The sequence below is a fragment of the Pinus tabuliformis genome, chromosome 1_1 (genome assembly GCF_031772625.1).
Source record: "Pinus tabuliformis cultivar Carrire ecotype Pingquan chromosome 1_1, CPIR1, whole genome shotgun sequence".
NCBI lineage: Eukaryota > Viridiplantae > Streptophyta > Pinopsida > Pinales > Pinaceae > Pinus > Pinus tabuliformis.
The window spans coordinates 365,437,279-365,447,234 of record NC_142297.1 but is presented as its reverse complement, the minus strand read 5'-3'; the positions used below and the strand labels follow the sequence as shown (position 1 = coordinate 365,447,234).

The window sequence follows — 9,956 nt, the reverse complement described above, 5'->3', positions numbered from 1 at the left end:
TGCAGAGGGAGCGCCTTACTAGAACCCATCAGAAACTCAGATCGCTTCGACATGGTCCTTACACCAGTAACAAGGCTGTGGGAAACAATGCTTTGAAGCACAACATTCCTCCATTCCTTTGCTTGCACCGATTGTTCAATGTGGACCATCGCTGACCATGCTTCCCACCATTTCTGGACACATCAGAGATTGCAGAACAACTCACTAGAGACCCAGCTCAGCAGAAGCTTCCTCATCTCAGGGAGGAACTCAACGCAATGGGGACCATTGCTTCCTAAGGGGGGAGGAATGATCCAGGTAGACGTTGGTGGCCACCCACCTATCCCACTTGGACCCCCACAACTGTCTCTTTCATTTTTTCAGTTTCCTTAATTATAGCACAATTTACTATTTTTAGCAGTTTTTCGGGTCCTAAACTTCCGGAGCTGTTTTGAGGCCCTAAACGACGTTTTTTGGGAAATCCACCGCCAACGATTTTTTTGATAAAAATTGTCTTTTCCATCGTAGTCCTTGGAGAGATCTTTCCAATGAGCTATCATGCGCGTCAAACGGAGATAATACGACCAATTCGCGACCCCAGGAAGTTGGCTATCCAACTCACCCCAAAACGGGGCCCACAATTTGGCGTTTCATCTTCTAGGGTTAGGTTTTGGAATGTGAAGGGTTTTCCATTGTTTCTCAATAATAAATAGGCCTTCGAGCCTCATTGTAAAGACACTTCGAAATAGTTCAGAGGCATGTAGCCGACACATCTCTTCTCAGAGATAACTACCATCGCCCTAGCTGGGTTATTTCTATTTGTAAGCATATTTCAGTATTCTCCATTAATGAAATGAAGTATTATTTCTGCTGCATCTCTGTTTTTATGGTTATCGCATCTCTGTATTTATGGTTATCTCTGTAATCTATTGCGTTCCTGCTTAAATCCGGATCAATCATACATAACATCTGTGGTCCAAGTCATTTGTTTGGTGCCCAATATTGGTGAATCATTGTATTACATCATGGTAGCATATATTGCCTTTTTTAAAGCAAAAATATATTGAAAATAAATTAAGTTATGTCTCATGCAAATGTTCAATAGTGTTGTGTTGTGAGTGGTTAGCATATTATATGTATCATATATCTATAATCACTTATTTCAAGCCTACCTTAAGAAATAAACGAAGAGGTGTAGGGCCTTTTCATAATAAGTACTCCCACCAACTCCTCTCCTCTTAGCAAAATTTCAAACATTAGCCCATAAATCAAACACATGCCCTTGTTTGTCTAGTTTGGAAACCCTTGGTTGGATATGAGAGTGAACTCATCCCAATGACTTCTTTAACCATCTATTGAATGCCTTTGATTGGTATGTGTAAATGATTTTGATTGATCCCTGGAGAGGTGTGAAATCTAATTTTGCATTGACATAATATAAACACCAAACTTAACCCGTGGTAGCCAAACTTTTAGCCTTACAACTCTCTCATCCAATATTAAATACTTCACTAATTAGTCGAGGGGTAATCTCCTTAACAATATATTAAATATTAGAAGCACTCATATTAATTGAAAAAATAAGAATATTATTTAATATTAAGTTATAATGCAGGTAGTTTCCAAGTTGACAAATGAGACCCCCTTGTTTGTGAGACAGGGGATGCCCACCATTCAATTCTTTAACTATTTAGTCTATGGATGTGTACATACCTTAATTTCCATTGGATTGAATCCTGTGACCTTTAAAGAGGAAACACTTTAACACAAATCAAACATGTAAATACAAACTTAATTTGTATATGTATCAAAGTTACTTTGAGAGTTGCATGGAATGCTTAATTTTGTATAGAAGCAAGGGAAAACTTGAAGGGTTGATCACAACAAACATGTATGGTCAGTTATGATTATCATATTTATATTAGTTTGGTTTTCCCAATCCAGAACTTGCGCACTTTGATACTACTGTTAAAGGCATGTCATGATAGTTTACTGGTGTAACATCATGTACATTTAGTTGTGTCTATTAAAGGTATGTTAGTTCAATGACAAAACCAATGGTTTTTCAACTTGGTTAGCTTAGTGAGCTATGTGTTAATCATCTCAATGAACATCATATAAGGTAAATTAGCTTAGCCATTGAAATGCACATTCCATTGTCACTATTAGTGACATGTTAGGTTGGATATTAATATGTATTTTTGATTAACATTATCTAGGAGATTAACTGAATCAACATGCATGTTTGACTACAATTGTGGGAGATATGTTAGGTAGTTCAACCCCATCAACAACATTTATGTTCAATTGAACATGTTAGAGGCATGACACAATGATCAAGTGATTAGTAACATGTACATTTTGGTTATCACTATTAAAGTTGTGTTAGGTTGGTTAACTTGTTCGACGACTTGTATGTTTGGTTACAATTATTAAAGCCTCACTTGATTGTTTAATGCAGTAAATGGAGTGTGAGTCTAGTTACCATTGTCAAAGGCATGTTTTGTTTGTTAAATTAGTTAACATCATATACATTCAACTATGATTGTTAGAGCCATATAAGGCTATTAAACCCATTTAAAGTAGTGGATAACATGAATGGGGGCTTGCTTATTGCATTGTGTGTGAGTATAGTGTGCTATTTTTTGTAAGTCGAAGATTTTTCATTAATAAAAAAGAATGTACAATGGTGTCAAAATGCATGGCTTATAATTATTTATATATTTAATTTAATATGCCTCTCATTAAGAAGAGGAAACCGACTTTGGTGGATAGGGTAAATGGCGTTGTCTAGGGGAAACGTCGATCTCATCTATCTCATCTTCACTCTCCCTTCGCTATCATTAGCATCCCTCTCCTTTTTTTCTTTATCCACCAACACCAGTAATAGACTTTTTGTTAAGAAGTAGCATTGGATGACTGAGGACGAGGGTTAGAGCTCATATGTTTATCTTGGGTTTCTCCTTGGGGTTTTTGATCTTACGTATTTTACTTTAAATTCTTCCTAAACATCCCAACAATATCCTTTCCCATCTGTTGTTCATGAAACTTCAGCTTGTGAGCACAATATTCATCCTAAATTTCCTTTGAAGATTCATGTAGCCATTTTTCACTGAGGCCTATTCCTGGGGGGAGATTGGGAGGATCTGCATTTGTCAAAAGACCTTTTTATTGTTGTCCCATGCCGCCCCAAACTTAATAGCCCATGTTTGTAGCCAAGATTTACCCTCTTCCATATGTAAACTATTTATCAGATTGATAAAAAGAGAACACTGAGCTCTTCCATGAGCTTTTATTTGAAGATGAGAATGACAATGAAATTTTCATTTTTAACTGTACACCTAAACAAGCTTAGAGACCCTTCCACCTCACTAGCTTAAAATCTGGACTCAAACCATGGCAGAATGTGACATTTTGAAGTGTGTCACTCTAGTCCTTTGACAAGGAGTGACATGAGGAGACCCATTGCTCGATATCTATTTAGGAGGAGGAGAAGGAGAAAAGTGGTGTTAGGGTTGAGAGCTAAAGATGCCTGTGCAAAGAGGAGGTGTGTGGAATGGAGGGTGGCAGGGCTACCAGTGTCGTAGAAATGGAGGATGGGGAGGTCAAGGTTTTCATCATCGAATAGTTGTGGTGGGGTTCCTTGTTATCTTTGTGGTCATGCCATTGGTTTTTCTAGCAGCTAGGTTTCATCACTCTGCATCTACATCTACAATTGGTAAGCTTCATCCTTCCCTCCTCCCTCGCTGGTAAGCTTCTTCCTGCCCTCCTCCCTCACTGGTAAGCTTCTTCATGCCCTCCTCCCTCGTTAGTTTGCTTCTGTCTCTTTTTTTGGGGTGGGTCAGCGTTTAATTTATCTTTATTTGCAAACATGCCCTTTCTTAATCTGGTAGTATTACAATGAAGTATAGAATTCTTACAACATTCAAGTAAGATCTCCATTACAACGAAGTGTAGTCATCTTATACTACTTTAGAAAGATCCCTTTCATTGAGAACCCACCAAACAATGTATTTATGTGATTTGAGCCTTGGCAGGGAATTCTCATCACCCTCGGTTAACCATTGAACCAAGACCCCAAGGACCTGGTTCGAAATTTGATTTGCCTTCACCACCCCTTGTTAACCATTAAACCAAAACCCCATGGACCTGCTTTGGAAATTTATTTTCCTTCTAGTTTTTTCACAGGATTTGAAGGCGCAGATGTTATCAAACTTACCTTCCTTGCTTATTGTCAAAAGTTTAGCACCTCTAACATTTCTCCAAACATTTTGTGAGTTTTCTTTATAGATCTCCTTTCATTTGATCTGTGTGAAGCTGTGAACTCCGTCTTTGCATTAACATGGTACAATACCTATTAAGAGAAAGATTCAAAGTTTGTACGTCTCTCATGCAAGAGCAAATGTTTTACCAACTGCCCCTAGGGTAATTTCCCTTGACAAAGATAATGAAACCATTCATCCCGATAGGAAGAAATAACAATGCTCTTTCCATTTTTTAATAAAGAGAAATACGTATGACTGGTAAATTTGTTGGGCAACTGCTCGGTGAATTCGCTGGGCACTCCTCATTCTGTGGAGGATGGTACTAAGTGTGCGCTAGATTCTGCATAAGCTAGAGGGGTATTATAAAAATATATTTCTTAAGAGTTCAGTTCAACATCTTACTCATGGGAATTGAATTCTGTGGGAATTGAATCTAGGTGGGAAGGGTAACAATCATTCTTCAAATCCACTCATTATCCAAGCTAGACCCACTTTCCATCCATAAAGCTAAATCCACTTCTCATCAGTCAAGCTAAAACCAGTTTTGGTCCACCCAACCTAGACCCAATTCACAACAATAATCTTGTTCACCAGCTACTTTCTGCTATACATATCATTTTCACATTGTTCCCATAGTGTTCAAAGCACATTGGCCAAAACAAATGATACATATTATACGCACCATTTTATTATTGATGTGTAATGAAATGTCGATCTTAGCATATGCATGATAGCAAAGCAACCCCCTTTTTAACATTTCAGTATTTTTATAGATATTCTTCTCCATCAAGTCTTTCTACCTGACCTTTTATGCATTTTTTGTCATTTACAACAACGGGGCACAACTTCTCAGGAGATGGATCTATTAGAATGGTATTTTCTTTCCACATCTTGAAAACCAATTCTATTTTTCTATGGCCCTTTTGTTGTTTTTCAGGATCTAGGCAATGCACTTGCACTTACATTAGTCTAATCCCAGAAAATAAATAGTGTCCCTAAACTGAAATTTAATCGACCTAAGTGGATTGAAATAGAGAGGAATTGTTGAGGATATTGGAGCTCTGTCATATGTCTAAAATCACTCTTATCTATTTATCTACAGGGTTCAAAGGAACAGGCAGATGACTGGAGAAAGCAAAGTTTAACAGAGAGCATTGACTCTCTCTTCCCAAAGGAGGCAAGTATAAGAAACCTACTGCATTTGGATATCTTAAATTTGATTTCTCCCCTATTTAGTAGAGAATTGAAAATAAATTTTATTTACTAGGCAAGTGATTGATGTCATAACAGCTAACACAGAGGACTTGGGAACTCTAAACTTAAATATTGTTGGACGGAATGATTTATCTTCCTCATGGATATTAGAAAAACCCTCCGAAGTAAACCAAAGGGATATTACTAACTCTGAGGTACGATTGGTGAATATTTTGGTTATTTTCTGTATTGAACATGTAAGGAAACCTGTGTGATGATGATCTATGTAGTTGAGTAGGGTTGTATTAAGCAGGAAGTGAAAACTGACATTGGCAGGGGTGCTTCTCTATTTCTAATGATCTACATAAAGCAGAGGCAAACGAATTTTGGAGAGAGCTCAAAAAAGTTACATTCACAACAAGATGGTGTGATCTTCAATGAAGAAGGCAAGGAAAATCCTGAGGGGGGTAAAATGAATGACGAGGTGTAGAAAAAAACTTCCAATGACAAGGAACTTCTTACAAGGTTTGAAGAGGATGACACAGGAAGTGAACATCAAGACGTCAAAGGGAATGCTCTTGATGGTAAGTTTTGATTTTCCTTGGTTAACTGATCTACAATGTTGGTAGCCTACTGTAAGGTAATGCCTAGTCAAACTCTCAGGACAATGGTTGTTATAATGTAGACCATTTGTAGCTTGAAGAAAGCCCAACAAAAGTTTTGCAGAGGGTAAAATTCTTTGCTACACTAGATCACTACTTTATGTTCTCATGGAAAAGGGAATTGTTATATTCTTTTCCAAAATCCTTTTTGAATGTTACTTCTCCAATAGAAAAATTTTATATTTCTTAGATTTTAGCATAGTATGCTTTAATTTATAGTAGTTTAATGCTTACAACAATTGAGACAAAAGAGGAGGGAGAAAAGGTCAACGTAACTGATTCAACAGGATGAAGAAAAATGAGTTGAGCTTGAAAACATAGCAATTAAACATTCCAAGGAGGTAGATTCGGTTGTCCAGGGAAAATAGAGCATTTGGAGGTGGGAGAACGAGAATGAGAATTCTGACTCCACTATTAGATTGATGCGAGACCAATTGATCATGGCTAGGGTGTATTCAAGAATTTCCTAGGCTAGGAATAATCTTGATTTATACCATGAATTGATGCTTCGTATTAAAGAATGTTAGCATACATTGGGTGAGGCTAATGCGGATTCTAATCTACCTCAAAGGTAATAATTTTTGCATTGGCTACTTCTAAATCAAGGGTAGTAAGGGATTCCATTTGCATTTGGTGTTCATATCCTTTGCTTCTTTTAAATTTGTAGTCTGTGTGTCAATCTTTTTGCTTTTCATTCTCTTTTTCATGGCTGATAATTGATAAGAATGTTTCAATGCACCTAAGAAGATCAAGGCTATGGGTCATGTCTTATCTAAGGCTAGAGAACAATTTTATGATTGTGCGACAGTAACAAAGAAGTTGCAAGCCATGCTTCAATCTGCAAACGAGCAAGTAAGGACCTTGTAAAAGAAAAGTACATTTTTAAGTTAGCTGGCAGCAAAGACTGTTCCCAAGGGCCTGCACTGTCTATCCATACGATTGACCATGGATTATTACTTGCTTGCCGTTGAAAAGAAAAATTTCCTAAAAAGGAAAAGTTGGAGGATCCAACTCTTTATCACTATGCATTACTTTCTGGCAATGTATTGGCTGCATCTGTGGTTGTGAATTCAACTGTCATGAATGCTAATGTGAAGTGTTATTATTTTAAAATACTCTAAATTTTGGAAGTCCAACAATTTTGCTTCATTTTACATTTAATATTTGGATATCATTGTAGGTGATTTACTTTTGTTTGTAGGAATCTCAGAAACATGTATTTCATCTTGTCATAGACAAGTTAAATTTTGGGGCCATGAAAATGTGGTTTTTACTTAATCCCCCAAGGAAAGCTGCCATACATGTAGAAAATGTTGATGATTTTAAATGGCTCAATTCTTCCTATTGCCCTGTGCTTTTCCAACTTGAATTTGCAGCTATGAAAGAGTATTATTTCAAGGTAGATCACTTGACTACACTCTCAGCATGTTTCTCCAAATTGAAATATATAAATCCAAAATATTTATCCATGCTAAATCATCTTTGTTTCTATCTTCCACAAGTTTATCCCAAACTAGACAAGATCCTTTTCTGGGATGATGATATTTTGGTGCAGAAAGATTTGATGCCCTTGTGGTCAGTAGATCTTCATGGAAAGGTTAATGGGTTAGTGGAAACTTGTGGAGAAAGCTTTCACTGGTTTGACAAATACCTTAATTTTTCCAATCAACACATTGCCAGACACTTTGATCCTAATACTTGTGGTTGCAATATGGGATGAATGTATCTGATCTCAAAGAATGGAAGAAATAAGATATAACTGGAATATATCACAAGTGGCAGAACATGGTAAGTGTGTAGTGTGTTTTATTTATGTTAATTACTGTGATGCTTACATTAAAGTATTTGAAGTAAATCCGAAGTAATTAGCTAGAAAACTCAATGGATTTTCTTTGTTCGATTTCTAAGTTTTTTTTTTATTGTATGTCAGAATGAGGATAGAGTGTTGAGGAAGCTTAGAACACTGCCCCCTGCATTTTCGCATTGGCTACTTCTAAATCAAGAGTAGTAAGTGCTTCCATTTGCATTTGGTGTTCACATACTTTGTTTCTTTTAAAGTTGCAGTTTCTGTGTCAATATTTTTGCTTTTCATTCTCTTTTTCATGACTAATAATTAATATGAATGTTTCAGTGCACCTGAGAAGATCAAGGCTATGGGCATGTCCTATCCAAGTCTAGAGAACAATTTCATGGCTGTGCAACACTGACAAAGAAGTTGCAAGCCATGCTTCAGTCTACAGATGAGCAAGTAAGGACCTTGGAAAAGAAAAGTAAATTTTTAAGTCAGGTGGCAACAAAGTCTATTCCCAAGGACCTGCACTGTCTGTCCATGTGATTGAACATAGATTATTACTTTCTTCCTCTTGAAAAGCGATAATTTCCTAGAAAGGACAAGTTGGAGGATCCAACTCTTTATCACTATGCATTATTTTCTGACAATGTATTGGCTGCATCTGTGGTTGTGAATTAAACTGTTGAGAATGCTACGGTGAAGTCTTATTAATTTAAATTACTCTAAAGTTTTGAAGTCCAACAATTTTGCTGCATTTTACATTTAATATTTGGATCTCATTGTAGGTGATTTACATGTGTTTGTAGGAATCTGAGAAACATGTATTTCATCTCATCACAGACAAGTTAAATTTTGGGGGCATGAGAATGTGGTTTTTACTTAATCCCCCAAGGAAAGCTGCGATACATGTAGAAAATGTTGATTTTTTTAAATGGCTCAATTCCTCCTCTTGCCCTATCCTTCACCAACTTGAATCCGCAGCTATGAAAGAGTATTATTTCAAGGCAGATCACTCGACTACACTCTCAACACATTCTTCCAATTTGAAATATATAAATCCAAAATATTTATCCATGCTAAATCATCTTCATTTCTATCTTCCACAAGTTTATCCCAAATAGACAAGATCCTTTTCTTGGATGATGATATTGTGGTGCAGAAAGATTTGATGCATTTGTGGTCAGTAGATCTTCATGGAAAGGTTAATGGTTCAGTGGAAACTTGTGGAGAAAGCTTTCACCGGTTTGAAAAATACCTTAATTTTTCCAATCCACACATAGCCAGGCACTTTGATCCTAATTATTGTGGTTGGCAATATGGGATGAATGTATTTGATCTCAAAAAATGGGAGAAATGAGATATAACTAGAATATATCACAAGTGGCAGAACACGGTAAGTGTGTAGTGTGGTTTATTTATGTTAATTCCTGTGATGCTTACTTTAAAGTATTTGAATTAAATCTGAAGTAATTAGCTAGAAAACTTAATGGGTTTTTCTTTGTTCGATTTCTAAGTTTTTTCTTTTATTGTATGTCAGAATGAGGATAGAGTGTTGTGGAAGCTTGGAACATTACCTCCTGGATTGAACATTTTATGGTTTGACGCATCCTTTGGACAAGTCTTGGCATGTGTTGGGTTTAGGATATAATCCTAGCGTGGACTGTTCAGAGATTGACAATGCAACTATTGTTCATTATAGTGGGAACATGAGACCTTGGTTAGAGTTGGCAATGATGAAGAGCAGGCCTTACTAGAAAAAATATATAAAATATGATCATCCTTTCTTACAACAGTGCAATATAAATGAATAGTTGTGAACTCAATATTGATACTGCAATAGATTGTCAAATGTAAAGTGTAAAGGCCCTTCATTCTGGTTGATAATTCATTCTAACTCATTTGTTTTTGAAGTTCCACAGAAGGTTTCTAGTTTATGTCTTAATGAGTCAGGTTTTTGGAGATGCAGTGGCCTAACCAAGTTTAAGATTTACAAATTTTATGTCCTCATTGTATTCCTTCATAGTTGGAAGTAAACTCCTATATAATATTCTTTTCTTTGTTAGT

The 9,956-nt window shown here is 36.5% G+C and overlaps 1 pseudogene; it reads left to right on the top strand.

Moving 5' to 3' along the window:
* The first annotated feature begins 3,507 nt into the window (after window positions 1–3,507).
* Window positions 3,508–9,703, top strand: LOC149213120 (polygalacturonate 4-alpha-galacturonosyltransferase-like; annotated as a pseudogene).
* The last annotated feature ends 253 nt before the right edge of the window (window positions 9,704–9,956 follow it).